The sequence below is a fragment of the Haemorhous mexicanus genome, chromosome Z (genome assembly GCF_027477595.1).
Source record: "Haemorhous mexicanus isolate bHaeMex1 chromosome Z, bHaeMex1.pri, whole genome shotgun sequence".
NCBI classification, from domain to species: domain Eukaryota; kingdom Metazoa; phylum Chordata; class Aves; order Passeriformes; family Fringillidae; genus Haemorhous; species Haemorhous mexicanus.
Window position 1 is genome coordinate 3,481,395 of NC_082381.1, and position 24,569 is coordinate 3,505,963.

The 24,569-nt window shown below is 39.5% G+C and overlaps 1 protein-coding gene across 4 annotated transcripts in view; it reads left to right on the plus strand.

Annotated features, from left to right (window-relative positions):
- The first annotated feature begins 369 nt into the window (after positions 1-369).
- APBA1 (amyloid beta precursor protein binding family A member 1) overlaps positions 370-24,569 on the plus strand; it is an 83,616-nt gene continuing 59,416 nt past the window's right edge. For 3 of the 4 annotated variants that reach the window (XM_059837146.1, XM_059837147.1, XM_059837149.1), the window contains exon 1: positions 371-524. The gene's annotated coding sequence lies outside the window, so the exon portion shown is untranslated. Of the gene's footprint in view, positions 525-24,569 lie in introns of all 4 variants that reach the window. The other variant, XM_059837148.1, reaches the window with a different exon arrangement.

The window sequence follows — 24,569 nt, forward strand, 5'->3', positions numbered from 1 at the left end:
CCTGCTCGCAGCTGCGATGCGGATGCGGCGCCTTGGCACATCCATCCTCCTATCTCCTTCTCGGCGCTAGGAGCGTCCTTCCTCCCGGGCCCCCGAGGCTGCGGGGCCCGTGCCCAGGGAAGGTGAGACGGACAGGTCGGTGCCCTGCAGGGCCTCCCTCGCTCCGAGCTGCTCAGGCGCTGCCAGCCGGTCCGGAGAGCGCCGACCGAGTGACCGGCGAGGGTGGGGGCAGGAGCCGCGCCGGGAGCAGCCGGGCCGGCTGCGGCACCGCCCACGCCCGTCAGGCTCCGCTCCCGCCGGGAGCCAGCAGGAGGGAGGGAGAGGGCGGGCGGGCGCTGACGCGTGAGGGCGGTGCGGCGGGAGAGGCCGGCCCGGGTGGTGCTGGCGGCAGCAGGAGGAGGAGGAGGAGGAAGATGGTGGCCGCGGGAGGAGCGGCTGGCTGCTGGGCTTTCCGCCCTGCGCTGCATCGCAGCCCCCGCCGGAGCCGCCCTGTCTGCTGAGGAGGCGGCGCGGACCCGCTCCAGGTGCCGAGGGGTCGCGGCCGGGAGCGGGAGGGGGGTCCGGCCGCGCCCCCGCCGTGGTGTCGGGGAGGCAGCAGGCCCGCGGGGCGGGTGCCCGGCTCGGGGTGCCGGGCCCGTCCCGCCTGGCGGCTCCCGCTGCGGCGGCCTCTGTCCGGCTGCGTGGGCGTGCGCGCATCTCCGAGCCAGCGGGGCAGCTCTGCACCTGCCCCCGGCTGCGGAGACCGGTGCCAACGCGGCCATGACCGCCTCCATCCCGGCCTCCGGCGAGGCACTGCGTGCTTTCACTCAGTTTATTTATTCCATTATTTCATTTGGTGTGGGTGGGATGTGTGTAGAATAGTGTTGTGCGGAGCCGTGCATGCACCCCAGTGCACTGGTTTGCTGTTTTTTATTTTTTCCTACGTGCACCTTTTCTATGGTGGAAAGGAGAAATGGTGGGGGGCGGGGGCAATGTGGGGATTTCGCATCCGGCGATGGAATGGTCGGCGTCGCAGCAGGACGGTCTCAGCAGCCCCTTCCGTCTGGAGATGCTGCCGGGGCTTGCGGCCGCGTCCCGCTTTGCAGCAGGGAACCCACGGGGGCGTGGATATCCCCATCCTCCCCGTGGAGCGTGCTCTCCACCCCTGGGCTGGGGGGAAGGTGACATCTGCAACCATCACGTTCTGGTTTCAGGAAATGGAAGGCGTCTTGGTTTTTTTCAATTTTTTTTTTTTTTTTGTTTTTTTTTTTTTGTTTTTTTTTGTTTTTTTTGTTTTTTTTGTTTTTCCCCCGGTGAAGCAGTTTGATGACAATGATTGTCAGAATCACAGTTGTGGTCAGTGCAGCCGTGTACATTACATCTGCTTTCTGTAAGGATCAGAATCAATAGGAGCAGTCTACCAAGAGTTGTTTTACTGCCATCATAAATCTCCTCTTTAAGAGAGACGGGGCTGTGGGTCTAGGATGGAAAACTACATCTTTTGGCTTTCTCCTGTTGTAGATTTTTCGGGCTGTGGAATTGCAGTTTGGTTTAGAGAGTGCATTGCAGATCTGGCTGTTTTTGTAGCTGCTGAGGAACTAGAAGGCAGAGATGTTTGCCTGACTCTGCATGCATTAAGAGTGAGCTAATGTGGGTGTAGGGCATATCAGCCATAGCGTTTTTCTTGCCTTTGACATGCGTCACATTACACCAGCTGATAAGGGTACACCCAGGTGGCTGCAGTTTTGTGTTTGCTCTGCAGCTGCGGCCCATGGGGTCCCAAATAACTTGCCAATATTCCAGTCATAGTACTCCAGGTTCTGCTGCATTGTTGTTAAATATGGACCACCTGCACCTGCGTTTGCAGCTCATATCAGGAACAAGCACATGATGTCTATTCTTCCCAAAAGGTGATGGTGACAGGGAATGTGTTTATTCTCTATGTGCTGCTAAATCAAAAGTGAGGTGCCTGTTTGCCTTTAATGCTGTAGGAGAAAAGAGCAGGATAGATTGCCCAAAAGTGCTGTTCAGGAGGGAAGTAGAACAGTTAGCTATTGAATTCTGTGCATTCATGTGTGTTTGTACAGAAAAATTAAGAGTCGGGTGAATAATAATGGATGACCACAAGAAACTCTGAAAAAGTAGAACATTTAGTGTTGTACTGCACCTTAGATGAGTGTTTTGGATGTTTAGTGAGCAAAATTTAAACCTTAGTGAAAGACAGCTTGCCTTCCTTGGAAAATGGGGTCTGAGATTGGTATATCAAAGAGCTTTTAGGCCAAACTTATTTCTACAAAGTTATGGTCGCTCAAGGTTGGCTGGGTACTGTGAGTCATGTAATTCATTGCTCTGAGTTTTGGACATTTCTAGTTGTAGCTTAAAATGATACTTCTATTTTACATTAGGGCATTATCTTCCCTTAAAATAGCAAAATTTCTGGCTACTGTGCTGTCTTTTAACAGATGCAAGGCCAGCCTATTGAAGGACTATCAAAAGTATTTACTGATTAGCTCTTCAGCTCAAAAATGTAAGAATGCTGGGAAGATGCTTTGGTACATCTAGGTAGATAGAAAAGATAGTTCTGGTGTGTTAAGAGGGAGACATGCCAAAGCTTTTAGTGTAACTCTCTTTGGTTCTGTTTGGTTACGTTATATGAAATCCTTTTCACAGCTTTCCTGAGTTTTCAATTTAATTCTCAATCCTTTGTTTATGACAAGTTTGCGATTTCATATCTGTTGGGAAGGGAATGCATTCTGGGTTTTTTTTTTCATTTTCTTTTTTTATTTTTTTAATTGAATAGAATTGCCTTTGTGTATTTTAAACATGGGTGCTAATGCTTTAGAACAGATTTTGTGATACAGGATGTAGTGGATGTTTGTGGATGCCAAAGGTGAGACTCTTGTAGTCCACCATGCCCTTATTATTTTGAGGATTTTAGAAATCTGAAGATTTTGTTTGCTCTGTGGTAATGTAAGTAATCCATAACACTTAGAATAAAGAGAGTACTAATTTTGAGGCTAATGTTTGTGTCATCTATCTAAATAGGAGCACAAATGAGAAACCAGAACTTTTTGCATATGAGGTTTGAATGGATTTTAATTTGACCAGGAGCTTCTGACTTCTTTGATACCATTTTAAGCCATATGCAATGCTTATGATCTTAAACTTTAAAAGCCTTCAGTATGAGGACTGTATGCATCTTTGAAATGTAGATAACATTTATTTTTATAAGCAGTGCTTATCAGCACTAAAGCCAGCAGAAAAGTCATGAGGGTAAAACAAAATGGAATCTCCTGTTCAGCTGCTTGTTTTGTATTTTTAACAGGCTAGTGTGGCCAGTCAGCTGCAGTGGTTTTGTTGCTTGGCTTTAGGTTGTGTCAGTGTGTGGTAATGTTTATGGCAAGCAAAAGCAGGAAAAACTAATCATAAGTCCAGAAAACGTGGCTAGGAAAATAAAGACCATGTTGCTGCATGTATGTGAGTTCAGGGTTAGTAACCAAAACTAATGAACATGCTAAAAAACTAAAAAAGGAGGTTATTAAAAGGATATTATAGTATAAAGTTCGGAGTCTTCAAATAGACAAAATGCAAGAAAAATCAAGCTGAGAGCTAAAACTTTTCACTTGTATCTCATGGCCTAGATACTTCAAATTCAGCATTTTTCCCCTTGGCACATGAGTTGTCTGTTATTGATGGTAACTGCTCTAGATTTACATGAGATTATGAATTAAAAGAATCAGACCTTTTTTCTTAAGATCTAAAAAAAGAATTTTAAAAAATATTAGATATGGTTCAGATAGTTTAATACATGTTGTCCATAGGCAGTGCAGCTTGATTAATTAAATCTTCACTTTGAACAAGTTCTTATTACCATAGGCTTAAGTGAAGCCTTGATAAATACATTTTTAAATGTGTTTTTCTGGTTTCCTAGAAGGTCAAGATTCCTTCTTAATGAGAGTTCTAGCAAACAATCCTCTGCTTATTTATTTCCAATAGATTGCCAGTAATACATATTGCATAGAGGTTAAAGGTTTTTGAGAAACAGATTGATTGGTTTTTCTTCACAATAATGATTGATCTGGTAAGTCAGCTACTAAGAGCAGTGTGATAGTATTTTTCTGTTCCCACTGCATGCATCAGTGTTCTGCCAAAAATCTCCATGTTTGTTGCTTTACTTAAGGGGCCTAGGGAAACATCTTTATTTGCTGCTTTCACATATGGAGGCACGTGATGATAATGTCTGTCCCAATTCTGAAGAAATAAATACAAAAGCAGTACAATGGGTGCATGACAGCTGTGGATGGCAGAGGACTTAGCTGAAGATACTCCAGAACCATAAGAACATGTGTTTTCACATTAAACCCTTTCTGCCAGAAGCCATCCATGTTGACATGAGAGGAGGAATGAAAGTGCAATTCTGTTTCTAGGGAGTTCTGTTTCAACGGAGATGCTGCTAGGCAGGTGGCATCTCACCTGGTCTGTTCTGTCTCCTGTGGTAATTTCTGTCTAATTAAAAATACGTACTGGGAGAAGTTTCCATCACCTGTGAGCCTGTGTAAGTGGCTGTCTGTGGATAAGCGGTGGGGTTTTGAACATCATTGAGGAAACTGAAATAAATGTATTAGAAGTATTTAAAACAATATCTAGTCTGCATGAGGTAAACCACACTGGGAGCCTCTGTTTTTCCTATACTTAGGAAAAGGAGATGTCCCTCGATGTTTTCCAATTAAAACAAAAAATTCAGAATGTTTAAGTATTTTTTTTTTAACCGTATACCTTCCCTTTGTGTTTGTGGGCTGTTTGGTCCATCAGATCTTGTTCACAAGCCAGCAATTAAGAATTACTTGAGTCTTTTCTTTCTATGCTTTCTATGAGCACTTCCACAAATGCTACTTTCCTTAAGAAGATGACCACCTTGTCACCCATCTGAAAAAAATGTAATTGTAGGGAGTGAGAGATTTCATTTAAAGTCTGTGAGTTAGTCACAACTGAGCAAAACATCCCTGGAATTTAGGTTGAATCCTTTTAGTTGTAGTTTCTTTATTCAACTAATTAAACTCTTCTGAACCTTTTTTGAATATCAGGAACATGCCTGCTCTATGTAATTTTCAAACTCTGAACTCAAAAGTTGAACACAGGTCAGAAAAACACGAGAACACCAGAGCCATGGAGGCTACAAAACTTGCCCATTTTGGCAAAGATCATTTGAGTTACTGCCCTACACTGACTCACTTTTGCCTTATTTTTTCCATTTTGGGGCTGCATGTCAGAGTGAGAAATGCCTTTCTGTATGTATGTGGTTAATGTGTTTGTTCAATATCTAGTATTTATTGGTTTGGTGTATTATATTGATTTGATTAAATATTTTTATTTCTCTGCAAGAATTTTCACTTCTGTACATAAGACGGTAGCTTTCTGATTATTATTCTTGGCAAGGTTGTTCTGATTTGAGTTTTTTTAAATAAAAATACTTTCTCAAAACTTGAGGGGACAAGAACTTATGGTAGGGGTAAAAGGAAGGAGAAAGAAAAAAGAAGGAACATAATGGAAGATTTTAAACATACATGACTGTGACTTGGTATTCCTAATATATGCTTAAGTTTTATTTGTGGATTTTTATAATTTTATTTATTTATTTTGATATGCAAGTTGCTGTTCATGCTAACAGTCTTAGTGTTTGTTACCATGTATTTGTGTAGTGTCTGTTCTGATGGGGCTTTGATCATGTTGGAAATCTTGGTGCCTTGGAAGTCTTGAATGTAACTCTTTAGAGTAAATTAAATTAAATTGGGGAAAACATTTTTAAAAAAAGAGCTGAGAGCTTAAAAAAGCTCTCACCAGAGTCAGGTGAAGAAGCACAGAGTAAAAGCTCTTGCTCCAGGTTTTACACAGGCTAACATCAGCAGAATGCTTTAACTAACACTTCAAATCCCAAAACCAGGCAAAACCAGTGGGTTTTTTATGTATTTTTCTGTCACAGTTAAATGTTAGGAGGGTGGCTACTGCCTCCACTGTTGGAAGAGGTGGTCGGTATGTTTTTGTATGGTGTGCGTGGGGAGCTGAGGTTTTTTTTCCCTCTCCTTCCTTAACAGCTTTCTCACACCAGCTTTTTTATGATCACAGAGTAATTTGAATTGGAAAGGATCCCTGACTGCCATCTGACCTAAGCTCTGCTCAAACTAAGTGACTGAGACAAGGGCTGCACATGCCATGTTTGTAACTCTTGGCTTAACCAGGGCAGGAAGCTCTGAGGATGGAGTGCTGTGCCTCTCATGGGTATCCAATACCAGCTTGTGCAGCAGGTTTTGCTAGAGTCCTGGTGGGATGGGATATGACTGCTGGACAGAGCCTTCCTCACGCCTGCCCTCCTCATCCTCTGCCGAACAAGCTGCCCTGCAGAAAGTTGCTTGCTTTGCTGCTGGCATTTGGGGCAGTGGGAGTGTTGGGGTGAAGGGCATGTACCATGTGAGGGTAATGGTGATCTCCTCCTGTTGAGTGCTGGTTTTTACGTCCTTCTTACCACTGCCATTCCCCTTAGGATAGCACTGAAATACAGGTGTATTTGCTGTATTAGCCAATTAAATGAGCTGAAATTTATTTTTTTTAGTTGGATTTTTAAGATGGTCAAGATAGAGGAGATTATTGCCCAGTAGTTTAGAAAATTATATTCTAGGTGCGAGTTTATTTTGCAGCGTTTTCAAAATTAGAGCACTGTTTTTAAGAAATGGAAGATTTATTAAACAGCATTCCTAGTGTGTATGTGCAATGCAGTCACATTTAACTTAATGAGAAAATCTCTCCCACTAAGAAGGCTATGGTGAGCTGACAGAAATTTGTATTAAATAGGAGTCAGTGCAAAACCAGGCTTTAGCTTTCTAATTCCATTGCATTTTTAGTGGACATTTTACATAACCTTTCCCCAAACTTGGTGTGTATTTCTGATATTCACAGCTGTTATACCTCTTGTCCCAGAGTGACAAATAAGGATGAACTCAGGGTTCTGCTGTTGCTTAAAAATATCATTCCTTGTTGATAAATGATTAATGTAATCCACTTATGAGATTGCCACAGCATCATTCAGATTTTGGCATCTTAATTTTATTTTGTAACAATGAGAAAATCCCAAAGTCCTCAAAATCTTCCTCTTGTAGAACCAGGATGCAAGGCACATGGGAAGGAGATGTTTGAGCTTGATGCTTTCTTGGTGGGGAGATGGGTATTAGACCAAGGGGACAGCGCTGTACTTCATAGTATTGACTCTACATTAGCTTCAGCATCCAGGCTGTAGGCTTTTACCTGCAGCTTCCTGATGGTTAGTCTGACTGCTTAGCCCTAGTTTAAAGTCATGTCCAAGTCAGGCAGTTCTAATGCATTGCATTTTCAGTGTGACACCCTTTGGCCCACACTGATTCTAGTTGCAGTTAAGGTTGAGTGTAGACTTAAAACATCCTTACATATCTTTCTGTTTCTTTATCTCGGTAAACTGTAAAGACTGCATGTCTTTAATTCAGCTTAAGTTAAGCTGCTTTTGAAGGCAAATTTAAAAGCTACATGAAACATTTATATTTAAGAGTAACACGGACTTAATGCTTTGATCAACAATACTTCAAACATATTTTGGATTAAAATCAAACTACACTATTCAAAGAAAAAACCTAGTATTTCTTGTTAGCTACAGACTTGGTTATTTCTGGATTTGAAGTCAAAATAACCCAGCTTTTTAAACAAAATTTTTTTGTATCAAAGAAGGCCAAATAAGTAAGCTGGAAAGAGAAGAGTATATTGCTTAAGATGTGTGTGTCTGTGTAATTGGTTTTTTAGATGTAAAGTATTCTCAGTAATGTATTGGATGACTCTTTGGGTGATACTGGTTATCCAGGTGACATGGAGCATCAGCTGATGTCTTCCATTGCTCTGGGTATGACAGTGCCTGTGTCACTGGTGTCCCGTTGTTAGCTATCAATGACCAAGGACAATAGCATTTAGCATTTCCTTAAGGAGATTTGCTTCCCTATCAGACTCCTCTCAGGATAAATTGCCTCCTGATAGCAAGTAGAAGGAGTTTAAGCTGAATGTCAGCATGGAAATATAGTTGTGTGAAAGCTAAATACTAGAAGCACAATTGCAGCTTGTATACAGTTAACATTCATACAGAAGATTTTCAGAAAAGTAGAAAGGTCCCTACTTCAAAACTGATTAACTTTTGGTGATTCTCTAGGAATTAAAAGTAGAGTGAACAACCTTTTTGTGCATGGAGCAAAGACAATTTTTATATGTCACATTTCTGGTGTGTAAAATCATATTTTATTGAACATACCTTTTCTTCAGCCACTTTATCCATGAAGATAATGACTAGAGGTTCAAATACTTTTTTTTTCCTTCCAGTATGTAACTGTTGAAGCCTGGACAGTTCACAACTCAATTTTGATCTTCAGTATTAAATCTGTGTTATGATCTTGTAAGCAGTGGCATCCACAGGCACTGTAGTGCAAGTTCATATATGTACACCTGGTACGATCTGATAGCAGAATAGCATGAATAGTAAGGTAAGAGTTCCTTTTTTACATTAAGAAGCAGAACTTCATTTGTATGTGAAAGAAAGTGTTTTAGCTGCTTACTCAAGAACCTTATGTTTTCAAATAGCAGGGTGTAAAACAGTTATTTTAGGGCCATTGGCCATTTGAAACACTTCTTTTAAGGGTTATGTATACTTTTGTAGGTGTTTTGTACCTGAAAACCAGAGGGTGAAATTACCAGGAAGGGATTCACAGGTTGGGATAGTCAAAGGATCTGACTAATTCAGAGTTTCTTGTGACGGAAGGAAGAGGATCATATTTTTTTCAGTCAGTTAAAATCATTCCAAAATCAATCAGAAATTTTAGTAATCATATGAATTGTAAAGACTGAAGGATAGTGCACAAAAAGCCCTGCTCTTCTTCTGTTTTTATAATCTGTGTCTGTGTTATTATGCTCAGTGTATCAAAAAATCAGGCACATGCCTTCTACCTTCAAGACTAATCTCCTCCAATCATGTGCAAATCCATAGTCACTTTATTTACTCTCCCTGTTGAAGACTCTCTCTCTCCAGTGTACTACAGGAATCCTGTGGCTTTATGAATTTTTGCAATATCTCACACAATTGCTATGTTGTAGCAGTGTACAAACCTTGGTGGCCTCCTTGTCTGTGTTAACTTTTCAGATGTAGTGAGGTACGGAGCAGTGGGTGTAGTCCAGATAAAACTCACTCCTTCGGGCAGGTTTCACTGGTCTTCACCTGCCACCTGTGGCCCTTCATGCTCATATGGGAAGACATTGTTGCCAGTGCAAAGCCATCACATCTTTGAAATGTGAGGTATTGTGCTGTGAGGTTACCTATAATTATTTGCATGTATTTTGAACAGCCTGTAATACTGGGGGTTTTAGGAAGGAGGACTGTGGTTACAGAGAAATGTTTTGCAGTGTGAAGTAGCAGTCGGTTCCGCAGCCTCATGGAAAACCTCCTGTTTTCCCAATGAGGAAGAGGCCTTGCCCTGTTATGTCTGGTCTGCTTGGACATCAATCAGTAGCAAATGTGAGTTCATACTGGGGAAGATGTGGGAAACAGAGGAGTCTAGTTGATTTCCCCCCACTCTAGAAAGACAAATTGGAATGTTGAAAGTGCAAAAAATATCAGTCACCTTTTCTGGCAGTGTCCAGGGAGCTTGAGGCTGTCAACAGAAGTAGATTATTTAGGGAAAAAAAAAAAAAAAGAGAGACTTGACTGAGACTTTCAGTTGTGTGTAGTTCATGTTCACCTGGTCAAACTTCCTGAAGCCTTGCAGGCACTGTGGCTTTTGTGATAAAGTCCAAATTTTAGCATTATTTTTGACTAAAGTTATTGGTACAGTGATTACACTTTGGCAGGGAAGTGATTATCATCATAGGTTTTCCATGTTGATGCCTGTCCCTGCTTTTAAAAGTTACATCCCATTTGGAGGAGACAAGTGGGGAAGGGAAGAGATTTGTGTAAGTGGAGCATCCATCTGGTGCATTTTGATGACACAGCCTGTTGGTGCGTTGTTACTTTTTGTAACCAAGGCAATGCCAAATGTGTAACAAGGATTTAGCATACGGTGTAGAAAGGACCTGCTGTTGTGCCTGGATTACGTATTCAGACTGCTGTAATTTCTGAAGTCTGTTTATTCTTGCACACTTGTTTGTTAAATGAATATTTTGAAGACACTTGAAGAACCAATGACCACAGCTGTTTTAAAACAACATTTATTAAATAGGAACTTTTTTTAATGAAGAGGGAGGAATCTCCCAAGAGGTCTCTGACATGCTTTCATTATCCAAAGAGCAAATCTTCTGGCTGCAGTCCTGCCTGAAGAGAAGATGTACTGACCAACATGTTAAGCTTCCGGGGCATAAATATGGAAACTATTTTCTGCTAAGGAGAGACTAAAGCATTAGAAGTCTAGGCTTTTGTTCTGCTGCTCCACAGCTGTGATAGGCTTTCCCCTCAGGCAGTAGTTTCAGAATTCTGTTGTAGTGGCTCCCAAGTCTGCTCTTGCTGATGGTTATAGCCTACCAAGTGAGCACTGACACTGGGAACTGATGGGATTTTTGACACTTTCAGTTGTGAGTAGGCATTTAAGTGTCAGAAACAAACATGGAGTGAAACTACACTAATTTTGATACATGTTTTATGAGATGGCAGTGGTATTGTTGGAAATTTTAACCTGGGGACTCAGGGTGGTAGCAGTGCCTTCCTTTTTGTTTCCAGTATTATCTTTATGTTCACAGAATCTTCAGTCTCAGACCCAAGTACCTCAGAGGAAAGCTTCTTCTATGCTAGTTATAATTGTATTTTCCTGTTCCTAAGTGTAGAATGTAAAATTTGCATTTCTCCTTCTAAGGCATAGTATTGTCACCATTCAGCTCAATTTCCATGGCACTTGTGACAAGTGGAACACAATCTCATGTACATACTGTATTTTGCATCTGATGCGTTTACGTGAATAGTTTTCCTGTAGGTACTTTGTATTTTACATGCCTTTGAATTGTTTGTGGTGGAGATTTAGTAATCCTTCTTTTTTTCTTCTCTCCCATTTGGATCTGGTTTGTAAGTAACATAATGTTTTCTATTTGTTCTCCTTTGTCCTGAGGAGATTAATTCTTCCAGCTCTAAATGTAGCCCTGTTCATGACTTCACAGTATGTCTGGTGTATTTCCCAAGAAAAAACAATGTAATATATGGATGGATTTTTATATGCAAGGGATCAAGGTTAGAAAAAAGCCTTTGAAAAGGATCTGGTGAACCTGTGTTGGAGGTTTGGGGATAGTATTGCATTTAATCTAAAAACATATTTTTCAGAAAAAAACACCACCTTTTGCTACTGAAAATTATTGGACAGTCATAGACGGGGTTAGTGGCAGTATGTTAGAGCTTAAAAATTGACAGATGCTTGACCATTCTGGACATGGAAACAGCTTGGCAGTCTGCAATTTGGAGCCACTGGCTTAGAGCATCTAAATAAATCTTTGTTACGTAATACTGAAGACTTGGTAGTGGGTGGTGACCATTATGCATAGCTCTGATATATCAGATTCTCGGAAAGTCTTTCCTTTTTCTCTGGCCTTGTGAATTTATGGTCAAAGTAAGAAATTTTTCTCAGTTTAACATTTGCCTCTTTTGATTAATACTAAATATATTTTTGGGATGCTGTCTCTGTGCACATGAATAAGACGGCATTTGGTTTTCTTCTGCCTTGCTGATTAAGATACTTAGTGAATTACAGGAACAGAAGACCTCACTGTGCCTGGCATGGACAGTTTCTCTTGTTCTTGTCTGCATATCAAGTGCCTGGCACTTCTGTAGTGTCTGATCAGCAAATGAAGTTAATGTTGCTGTTGTGATTCTACACTGCTTTAGGTGGGCATTTGGCTGATTTATTCAATTTTTTAGGACCAAATGCATTCCTGGATTCTTTCTCCATTTTACCTGGTAAACCTTACCTTCTCAAAGAAAGAACTACAGTAATTTTGGGCGGAAATTGGATAATTAGTCTACCCTGTGAAAATGGCATTTTGTTTCTAAATTGAAAAAGGTTCTTTTTTTTTTTTTCCCTTTGATTCTTTACATTTGAGGCATGACAGAAGTCCAAGGTTTTTAATGTCTCTTGTGGGGGAAAGTTTCACTCTGCAAATTTTTTTAACTGTTGAAGAGAGAGAACAAGGAGTAAAGAACTGATTTAAGAGTAATGAGAATCTTGATAGCAAGTTTCTAGTGTTGAAGTGTGTCTGGCTATTGAAGCTCTTTGCTTTAAATGCACTTGAAAATTTTTGAACTCTAAGTTTTGTGCATTTTACAGCTTAGGTTGCTTGTCTTGTACACATAACACAAAGATGTTCAAAGGGCAGGAATGATGCTTAATAAATTTGAGGAACAAAATGTTATCTCCTTTTTGTTAATGAAGAGGAATAATTTTACCTTGTGACCATAAAGAACCCTGGTACAAACAGTCTGAATCAAAGCTATGTATGGTGAGGAGGATTTAACTGGGAATGATATGGTGAGATAGAGAAAGAACTTAGCATTGGAAAGAAACCATTTCAACAGTAGTGTCTACCAGACTGTGGAATAATATCCCAGGGAGCAAGAGAAGATATGTGTTCAGAGAAGTGAATACTCAGTGGTGCAAAGGCTTCAGCAATACTGTAGGGAGCAATCCTCAGCTTGAACAACCTCTTTCAGAGGGATTTTCACATAGTTTTGCTTTTTACAATCCAGGATGAATTTATCCTTGAAACTGATTTAAGCAGCTTTTCTTTTCTTCTTTTTTTTTTTTTTTTTTTTTTTTTTTTTTGGTCACTAGATGTAGTTTTCTGATGTTTATTTTTCCATGGGAACAATAATTTGATGATGTGGTAAATTATTTTGAACTTTAGTTTTGTCCTTGAAGCAGCATTCCATGGCTTTTTCACCTGTCAACTTTTTTAGGGCGATCTTTCAAGTAGAGTTTGGGAATGTACCTTATCTGTTTGGTTTTACAAAGCAAGATCAGGTGACTGTAGTGTAATTGTATATGGTTATGCTTTGTAGTGATTTTTTTATACTCATCTGCAGCTGATTGGAATGTTTTTAGCAAGGATCCCCTGTACCAATGGATCTATCTTTGATACAATTTCACACATTACTACCACAATTTGTGCCACTTGCCTTTCCTCCTTCAAAAATACAGGGGAAGTAAAACCTATTAAAAAATCAGCTTTCATGTGTAAGAACCAGATGGATTCACAGTGAGTGGCAGAGGGAGTGCAATCAAATGCTGGATAAAAAAGAATTTAGACAAAAATAGTAAAAATCAGGCAAACACTCTCAATGAAAAATGGCTAACATGGAAAGAGGGTTAGTTAATTTTTTTGAAATTGTTAAAAAAGAGATGGGTGTTTCAGAGTTAAAAGTGTTGGAAAAAATAATTGTAAATGTTGTAACTGTAATAGTAGTGATGAATTAAGAGAAATGCTTCTGGGGAATAGGTTTGGAAAACTCTTTATGGGATTTGGGAGTTAATATAGTTTAACAAAACTATTTTAGCTCCTAATTGTTAAATTTTCTTTCCAGGGGGAATGAAATTTCTAGTTGAAGTATCTTTGACTGTCACAGCTTCGAAAGAAGGTGCTTTGTGCTTGTAGGCAAACATTTTTATTAAAAGGTGAAGTAGATATTTTGTTTGCAATATGCCTTGAGCTATTTCAGAACATTTCTCTTTCCTTCCCCGTAGGAGGTTCGAGCAGTGCCACTGTAACCCTGAGGATTCTTATTGTCACTTCTCTCCAAATCTTTTTTCCTATGCTGTTAAAATCTGACATTGTAGAAATGTTTGTTAGTAGTAGAACAGTTACTAACATGATTTCTGTATTGCTGTAATCATCCTGACTTTCATTTTCTGTGTTACTCATCACTGAAATGCCTGCAGTGTACAAAGCAGGCAGTGTTGCCCATTGCACGACCACAACTTGCAGCAGACAGTAATAATCAGGCACCAAGGTTGTCTTCATTGAGTGAGTGCTGAAGTTTTGATTGCACGTGGTGTGACTGCACTTGTATGAAACTGGTGTTGTGGGTTCAGTGCTACTCAGAATTGAGGAAATCACTGTATGGCATGTCACTGAATTAGTCAATTCCTTGGATATGTTTTGCTTGCAAGTATTGAGCAGTCAAGGAAGTTGTACATTTTGTTTCTTCTTCCCTTAACCCTTAGCTTTTCCAGCAAAGAGGATTTTGGGTCAGAGCTGAAAAACTACAGTTTTCAATAAAGCACCTTTTACAACATGTATACAGCAGTTACTGATTAATTTTATATTTTTGAGATCTTCTTCTTGCTTTTGAAATCTGTATGAAATCCATTTAATTGACAGCCCTTTCTAGATCTTTAAAACTGAAATCACGATAACATGCAGAAAGTTGTGTGGTCCCCACAGCTGTGTGCCCACGTGGGTTGCTGGCTCTGGTGGGGAGCCCCAAAAGACCTGCTGCAGCTCTGATTTCTAATGTGAAGCCTGTTAACTGAAACAGGGAAGTTACCTGCTGTCCTGGTGACCTGCCTACCAGCTGTGGTTTGTGACTGCTCTACTTCTGCTGTGCTGTGTGGGGCATTGGAAGGCACACCATAAAATCTGCCAGGAGCTCTCATCTTCTGGGCTTGGTTCAAAGTTTGATAGTAAGTTGCTGATGTGTTGCTGCATATGTAACCTAGGTCAGAAGTCATTGAGAGAGTGGTGAAATGGCTGGGCAGCTCGAGTGCAGAGTTTGTGACTTCAACCAGCATACTAATAACGTTAGCTTTATCTTTTCAATAAATACAGAACATGTAATTAAACAACTTTCTGATGCCTGGATCTTATTATTAAGGGATTTCACAATCTTCCATGACTTCCTGTAAGATTCACTAAAGCTTGTGCAGAGGTTTAACTTGAATGTGTAGTATTTGAAAAACAGTACAAATACCTGAAAAATAATTTTTTTTTGTTTTCTTTCTGTGCATAGCAACAATGAAAAGCAATGGAGGTGATATTGCTGCTTCAGTGTTGACAGAATAAGGAGAAAAGTAATGAATTGATAATCCTCTGTGTGGGAGATGACCTTTTTAATTTAAAGTAGCACTTAGTTTATTTTGATAGTAGTTATTACATTGCATGCTTCTGTTTACATTTTCACTAACTGCTTGCTCTTGAAAAGCTTGTAGTAATTCTGTAAAGCCTTTTTCCAAGCTATGAATAGGTTAGCTGAGCATGGCATTGTGGAAGTCCTGGATAATAGCTGAGGCAATGCTTTTGAGCCTCAACATACAAAATCTCTGAGATGGAAATTAGTGGGAATGAAAGGTATTATCAGCAGCATATTTTCTGAGCTTAGCTGTATCTTACCTAAATGATTTTTTTTTTTTTTCCTGGGGATCCCAGGATTGCAAATCTTCAGATATTTGAAAAAGTAGGAAATAAAAATGTCTAAGAGTCTTAAAGATTTTTTGACCTATCAGGTCTCATTGATCTGCTTCTAGCAGAACTGGCCCAGTGCCAAATAGTGATTTTTGCCTGCTCCAGGAATCTTGAAGAAGCAATGTTTTTGATGAGGAGAAAACAATTCAGAGGCTTCTGATTTAAACCTCTGTAGCTTTGCTCTAATCCTGCCATTAGCACAAAACTGTATTCAGTTTTGTGGATTTACTTTTATTCAGAATAAACTGGAGGTCCCTCCTTGCTGTGTAATCTATATGCTTGTTACTTATACTGTCAAAGTCTTACTTGGAAACTGAGCTGAGGTGGCACAGGGGCATTATGGACCTCAGAGACCATGCCCATATTCTGTTTGAAAGAAATTTTGCCATACAAATTCCACATTTCTGCTCTTCTGTTTTTTTTTTCCCTGATAGTTTTGTTGCTTTTGTTTTTTATGTTGCTCTCAAAAAAAAAAAAAAAAAATCTGTGTAAATAACTTCCTTCCTTCCTCTTGTGTACTGCTCATAGACCATACTCTTCTTATGCATGCACTGTCCTAACAGAATGGCTTGGTTGATGTATGATTTTTTTCAAATTTTTGTTGAGCCAACTGAACAAAACCCACCACAAACAGAACCCCTCCAAAACTGTAGAAGTTCATAAATTTGGACTCTGGGCAGCTGTTTCAAGGCAATTTTTCTGTTAATAAGGTATTTTTTACTGTGAGCAGTTAAAAGTTCTCCTCTAATGTGGAGAACATTAGGTTTGCCTCAGGCTTATGAAGCTTGAGGGAATTAAAAAATTCCTTCTTATCCAAATCATTTTTGTGGGATTGTAGATAGATAGAAAAAATTTCCTGAAACAACAGTCATATAATAGTTTCCACTTAAATGACTGAGGTGTTTTAAATTATCTGTCTTTTACAATATGGATGTATTTTTTAGATTATGCAGAAACTTTCAAAAGCTTTTAATTACTATATTGTTTGTTTACTTCTAAGTTTCTACTCAATTTAGTCAGTGTTTTTGGCACTAATAAGAATCATGACACCGCACTACCTTGTGCAGAATTCATCAAGGGTTTGTCCACTGGGGCAGAATGTATAGGTTAATGCAAAAGCCAGCAATGAAATCCTGTGTGTTCTTTTGGGATGAAAGAGGTACTATTCAGCCTTATTTTCTGGCTGTCTTTTTAGCTTCTCCTGGGAAGTCATAGGTAAATGGGAAAATGGTCTTTCAGTGAAGTGACACTGCTGCATTTCTGTACTTGAGTTGTGCTCTTGTTCAGTTCCTCCTATGCTTTAGCTTTTGTTTTCTGTCATAGCTTGCCCCTACTTTATGGTCTTGTCAGAACTCAGAAAATTTCAATAGGCAGATTGCAAAATTTAGAAGAAATCACTTCTGGAGTAAAGCCAAACAGGAAGATCATTAATTAAAGCGATTTCTAAATAAATGGACTCTGTACACAGGGAAGGAGCTGAACTTTTGGGTAGTATGATACTTAGAAATTTGTATAGAATCTCATAAAATGGACCTGCAGTTGAAGATGTTTCAACAGGCAAACCAAGTATCTTCCCATGTATGACCTGTAACCATGTTGCCTGCCTCTTCCTTTGCCCTGGCATCAGCACCTAGCAGGAGATGGTGGGGCATCTTCTGATCCCTACCACAGTGGTATAGAACCATGTCAGCCCCAGGTGTTTCAAAATCTAAAGCTCTTTCAGTATCTTAAATAATTCAAGGCAGTAGGCTGTCTGGACTACTCACTTTCACAATACAGTTAGTTTATGTTTGGAGATGAGTGAAAATGAAGTTATGAAACCTGACACAAGGGTGGCTAGCACAGTATAGACAGAAAAGTGCTGCTATGGGAAAGAACTTCCATGAGAGGATCTGGGAGATTTTTCTGATCCAAAGCCAGGACTGGTGAAATGTAGGGAGACTGGCATTGAGTATCTGTGTGACGCACTAAATACAGCCATGGGTCTGTGATTCCTCCAATGCTTTGCAGAACTCATAAGAAATTACACAAAGAAACAAGGAGCCTGATTTTTTAAAGATTCATAAGGATTTCATAATTCTACTGTTCTTATACTGGTCTGTTGCTTTCTTGTCCACTCTCTGTATCCTTACTAGACATCTCCCTAGAAAGCCAGGAAGTTTGTCATGAGGGAGAAGAGGGTGAGGATAGGGTTACGCCAAAGACCTGCTGAGCTGTGGGCCTGGTCGTGCCATGTGTGGATTGGCCTGCTAGCTGCTGCTGGACCTCACCCTGCTGGGATTGCTTCTGAAGCTTTAAGAAATTCCATTATCTTTGAAGCTCTTATAAAATAAATTAAAAATTGGCCAGTGGCTAAAAAAGTTAAGTGTGAGAAATAAACAAACATTTAATCACTTAGAACTATTGTTTGTGGATTAGCAAAACAGCCTACCTTCCAGCCTCTTAAATCACAGGGTGTTTTTTTCCAGTGTAATGTTATTTATAGGTTGTAATCTTACAAGCTTGAGTGGCTCTTTGTTTTCTTTGTGGTGAACAGTAAGTGAAAATCAGGGACAGAATATCTTAAATCTTTAATGAAGATTTAATTGTGCCAGCTTTTTTTTTTTTTGAGTGGTATCAACTTGAATAAAAATGTATACTTCACATATATAGTTGGCTCTGCACAAAACTGCTTATGAACAAATAATTTTACTGTTTGTGCTTTATAAGTTCATTCTTGCTTATGGCTTTGGTTATTTGGTATTTGCATTCTCCACAGATCTTTAAAGAGTCAGTGCTATATGAAGTACAGAATTTCAATTATGTTTCTAAAAACAATTTAAATGTTTTTATGTTAAAAACGATTAATTTATAATTCTCCATAAGGAAAATGTCAGACCATGATTACTTAATTTTGATTTTTTTACTTCCTTTTTTCTTTGCATCTGAGACTTAAGTTATGATTAACTGAATAAAATATTACTGAAGGAGATTATTAGAATCCTTAGTTTTTAGTTTCAGCACTTGCAATTTTGCAGCTGCAGTCATCTTTCATAAAAAGGTCGTGCAGCTAATAGTAGTATTTTTATTTGCACCAACAATGTTTTTACAAGTGAATGAGCTCCTCAAGAGAGTAATTTCAGTTACTTCAAAAGAAATGCAGAACTTTGTTATAATCAGACCTTTTTTTTTTGAAAAGACCTTTTCCTTTTTTTTCTTTTTTTCTTTGTTTTCCTGGCATTTTTCACTAAACATTTGAAATAATTTTGAATCCTTGCTATCACTGTCACTATTGTGTGGCTGCTGCTGTAATGGCAAATAATTGAAAATAATGGGTTTTAGAGAGGAAAACTCATCCGTTAGAAATAAATTTTCAAGACAGTGGATTGATTTCGTGTATAACCTTTTCCCTGCGATAAAGAAGAATTTAGGCCATCAAAATTGATGTATTAGCACATCTCAATGGACAGGTTTGGCATTTTTGTTTCTGTTTTGTATTTTGTTTTCTGTCTTGGATATTATTGTCTGAATTGACAGATGATTGACAGACAAAGTATTCTTTGTCGTGACTGAATCAAGAGATTTCCATTAAAAGGAGATTAAAGATGGTAGAATGAATCTAATTGTAGTGAGTTACTCTAGTTTCATTTTTTAAAGAATTTTAAATATAGTGTTTTATTTTATCAATATATGATTTTATTATTCTGTTGACTTCTGCATTTTTAATTTCACTTCCTGAGGGAGAATTGTTCAAAGGCTGTGATTTATTTTGATGATTGGTTTTTCTGGACTTGTTTTCAATTTTTTTTCCTCTGATAAAGGTGAGCTTCAAAGGTATCCTCTTACTATGAGTTGAATCAGCTGTTTTTTGGATGGTAATTTTTTTTAATTTTAAATTTAATATTTTGCTTCACTTTGTATAGTTTCCTGATAAGCCCCGGGTCTAAATTTATTTAATTATTTATTAGTTTGAGTGGCAGTGGGGAGAGTCCGGGTGGATTCCATGTTGCACTTCCTTTGAGATTCATTGTAATCCCAGCTGTAAAACACAGTATGCAATCCACAGAGAGGAATCTCATTATTGAGGTGGAAACCTTCATCAAGGTGGTATTTTCAGGATTTTGACAGTAGTACTCAACATTTTCATCAAAGGTTTGAAAACTAGAGTGGAGAGGCAGCAGTCTTGAAGGGGATCCACCAGGGTGAAGGAGATAAGAAAACAACTGCAGTGAGTATTCAGAGAGGACAGGAGGTGCCCCTCAGGAGGTGTCAAAGTAAGGTGCATGGAATTGTGGGGAGGGAGCAGCTGGATAAGTAGCAGGTCTGCCAAAACCTCTGCGGGGATTGCAGCTAATGCAAGATGGGTTGGCTGTGAAGTATTGTTACTGAAGGGAAGTGCTGTACTGACAAGAGAATTATAACCTTAGGAGAGGTGCAAAGTGCTCAGAGTGGCCTCAGGTGGTGTATCCTGTCTGGCATGCTGTGCTGGAGAGAGCTGGTCAAAGTTTAAAGGAGGGTGGTGGAAGTCTCTGGAGGACAGACTGAGTGAAGAAGGAATCCCCACAATTAACTGGAGATTGTTTAGGCTGAAGAAGGGATGGTGTGCACCGAGCACTGAAAGTATCTTAAGTGAAAAAAGAGGCAGCAGGCAATCTGTTCTTAGTTTGGCAGGACTGGGGATAACTAACCAGCTGGTACAGAGATGGTGAAGAGTCAGATGACAGCTTGGGAAAACTGCCAGCAGTAAAAAGACCGAAACACTCAAATCTCACTAAGTAGCCATGGATAAATACACATATCAGAAATGTCATTGTTATCACTGATGCTTCAGGGACAGGCACATTTATATGGTTATGTCAGATGGCATCTCAAGATATGACTCAGTGATTGCTGAGTTGTTGGTATGCTGTCACAGAACTGCTGTTTGATTGGTCTTGCGGGCAGGGGGGTAAATTCAATCCACTGGAACCACCTCCTCTTTTTTTGTAAAGTGTCTATTTTCCTTTTTTATTCTCCAAGCAGTATTCTTGCTGGTTAGTTCCAGACCATTTTGGAAGAAGAGACCACAAAAGTAAATAAAACCATTCATTTTTAATGAAACTGCTGATGAGATTATGGGAAAATATATTGACTTTCTCCTCTGAAAAGAACACAAACTGAACCTGGCAGTTGCCAAAGCAGTTGTGTGTGTTGGACCAACAATGTTCATGTAGCTCTGGACCCATTGTAGATTGTGAGGGCCACCTGTGCCCTGGGTGGCATTAAGCACAGCACCACCAGCACGGCAAGGGAGAGGATTGTCCTGCTCTGCTCTGCCCTGGTGGAACAGGCTCCTCATGGTCACAGCATTGAGCCTGACAGAGTTCCAGAAGCATTTGGGCAATGGTCCCAGGCACATGGTGTTACTCTTGGGGGTATCCTATGTGGGGCCAGGAGTTGGACCTTATGATTCTGGTGGGTCCCTTCTAATTCAGCATATGATTATATGGTTCTGTTTCTTCCCTGATCAGAATTTATTCAAATGTTAGAATTAATTCTGGTTTAGTAGTAATAGAAGATGGTTTAGAAAACAAAGACTAGCCAGACATAGGGATTTGAGTTTCTTTTGAGTTATCTGAGCAATAGAATTGTTTTAATTCATGAAATGTTAATCCCAAGTGTTCACAGAAAAAAGTGCCTCCTTCATAATACTCATATAGTTATTTTTATGACCAACTTTATAGTTCTTTACTCCATCCATTTTTTTTCTATTTTTGCTGATTTGATATCATATGTAATCTGTAGCAGATAAAAGAACCATATAGAAGATACCAATGGCTTTGTCAAAGTTGTAACCACTGACTTCCAATATGTAATTTAGATGTTGAGCTGAAATGTTGTGACATACCCAGCAGGTATGTGTAAAGGGGGGTCTGTTTACAGTTTGTGGTTTTAAGGGAGAGCTGTAAACACAATGTAATGGCTGCTTGTTTACTGGTGATTTAAACATGTTAACTTGTATTAATTCTCTATTGAATGCTAGCTGCCTCCTACTAGTTAACAATTGTAACACATCTGAGCACACTCTATGCAGATAATGTAGGGGGAGTGGAAGGAGTCTGGCTGTCTTGCTTTTCAAGTAGATGTGAAATCCTAGAAAGCTCAGATCGACTGATCCTCTCTCTGTCAGAATTTGAAGCCTCTGTGCTTGCCTATGCATATTAAGTATTTTCACCTGACATGCGTCCTGTGTGGTTGATAGTCCAAGAATCTTTGACTTATGATGGAGCATGAACTGGATTAGAACACATTTACACTGTGAGCTCTGATAATGGATTCTTTCCTGCCACTTCACTTTTTTTTCTCTTTGAATGCAAGTTCTGTGATGCAATTTAAAAAGGAGAGTAGGTGTTTGCAAATTAACAAAGTCAAAGCCACAACTCAAGCCTTCAGTAACAAGTTCTGCAGGCTGATGTTACCACTGCTCAGTTTTCCAGAGTGTTTGTCTCTAAAATGAGCTCTGCTCTCTATTTCTGCTTACTGAGTCATTCTACATTAGGGATAATGTCCAACATAATTCCCAGAGGAAGTGAAGAAATTTGATGGAGATTGGTTTGGTACAAAATACTGCCCTATACCTAAGTAATTGAGAATAGCAATATAATTTGATTCATGTGAGAAATAGCATGCTGGGCCTGAGAGAACAGAAATGGAAATTGCTTATGCAGGGGGAGTGAACTGTGGCATGTTGGGTACTAATACAATACACAAATCCATTCTGCTCCGATTCTTGCACTCTGCCTTTCTGTAGTATAACAGGGGGTCTCAGTATAAACTTCTGTCTCAGCATTTCTGTTTGTTGAATTTCCATCCAGATTGTACCTTTTCACAGCTGGCTGCCTGGTGCAGTGTAATGTTTGTAGGGCTTTCAGATGGAACAATGTAGTTAAACTTATGAAAGATTTCATATTGGAAGTTTCTTTTAGAGTACAAAAGCAAAACAATAACATGTTAAATAGCACAAAGTAAACGAGTGCTAAAAAGAAGTAATCAGGAATTATTCTTGTTCAATACTTGTGTTTCACAGACTGATAGAACCTTCAGTGCTGAATATTTCTAGCTATTTCCCTTTGACTAACATGTAGCAGAGTGTATTCTCTGCCCTTGTCCATGAAGATGTGCTTACAGCATTTTAAACTGATGCCTAATTCTTAAACAGTAGATTCCAAGACGCAGTAGTCTAGAGGGTGTCAGAGGTATTTTAAAATATGCAGGAAACAAGGCAAAATAATGAAATCTGTGCAAGTAGGTATTTCGTTCCTCTGAGTTGTATCTTTACCATGATCCTGCCCTTATGGGTCCTTATAGGTTTTATTAATTCTTTTGCAAATTCTGTACTTCTCTTGCCTAGTAACTGTTATCTGAAATTTTAATTTTGATCCTTCGGGGTTTTGTGTTCAATGCTGAATTGATGCATAAAATACAGAACAGAATGGTAATACATTGCATTCAGAAAAATAGTTCTCAGTGTATTTTTGATGTGAGAGACAAAGAGAAGAAAACAAGGAACTTTCACAGCATTTTTCACAGTGCTGTATTTAAGCTGCTTCACACTGAAGTATTTTAGACTAAACCCCTCCTATTAAAGTACCTTCTGAGTCTCCACAGGACACCTGTGAAAAATGTGTTGTGAAGGTGTACTTAAAATTAGCTGAAAAACCCCCAACTCATTTTTGCCTCTTTTTGTATTTGTTTTGTGTAGACCTAGATGCTGTGCAGTGTAAGGTTCATGGCGTGTTGGAGTCTTGGACAAAAGGAAGTACTACAGGAGCAGATCCCTCCATGTAAACATGTTTGTCATGTGGGCTGCAGGGTCCGCTTGCACGCTGATGTCGCTGGGGAGTTTGTAGATTGAGTAATATTATGATGTTGTCACTCAGCTGCCTTTGAGAAATGTGAGATGAATGGACTTTCCCATACATCATGGTTGTCTGTACACTGTGGTTATGCTACCTGCCAGTGTGGCAGCAGCTTTTTATCCTTAATAGTTGAAATGTAAGGTGCATTTCATATCTGCATCTGCATTCAGATATGGGCCTGTCTACTGAGAAAGCAGATGTGTGCATGACAACTTGTTGTTTGTACCTTGGTTCATGTGCCATCTCTGGGGACAGTGTGCAAGTTTGCCTTATGAAGTAGTAGTCTGTGTTTCAGGAAGTCAACTGGTATGCTCCTGTTATGGTTCCACCAAAGGTCAATCCCTTGGGGTTACATGGCTAGTTGAGAGGCTTTGACTGATTTCCGTGATAACTGTTTGGAGGGAAAGATCTGATCCTTTTTTCCAGGAGCAAACTCTCCTGGAAGCTTTCCTCCCCAGCTGACTATGGAATAAGAAAGTAAGTTACGTAGAGCAGATAATTGTAATCTCTGGTAAAATTCAACAAAGTTGAATTTAACCATTTTTTTGAGGCCAGTGTCTTTGTGATGGCAGACTTTTTTTTAATCCTATACGTAAAAAAATGTCGTCTTTTTTAATGAGTTTCTAGATGGCATTGTTAATGCAAAACTTATGTGTGGAAGTTTTTCAGCCTTTCCAACTGGTATCCCACTCTGCTGAGTTGAGTGGACATAATAAAATGCCAATTTTGAATTCTAACAGAAGAAGGATTTGCCACTTTCAAGTAAAATTTTCAAGCATTTATTTGAAGAAAAAAGAAGGGATATTAAAGATTTTATAGCTGATGGGAAAGCCTGTGGCCACTCCTGGAGTTCTTGTTGAGGACCCTGCAAGTTTTCCTTGCAAAGTAGTTCCAAGATTAGATTAACAGCATACATGGATTAAAGGTATCAGTCTGTGTTTCGGTCTGTGATCCTTCTCAAAAGAGTCTGGATCTGTCCTGCAGTGAGTGGAACAACTGGACTGTGAAACTGCTGGATTGACGTCTGCCATTCAATGTGCTTCCTGTAATATGTAGAAACATTTACAAGGAATATGACGTTTTCCTGATGCCCTTTTGCTTCAGCGAGACTGCAGCAAATAGAACTGCCCAAGAAGTTCTAAACATACAAACTGAGAATTTCTTTACTTTTACTGAAAAACTTAGCATCAATTTTAAACATAGAAGTGCATTGCTCAGCTTGGCCACCAA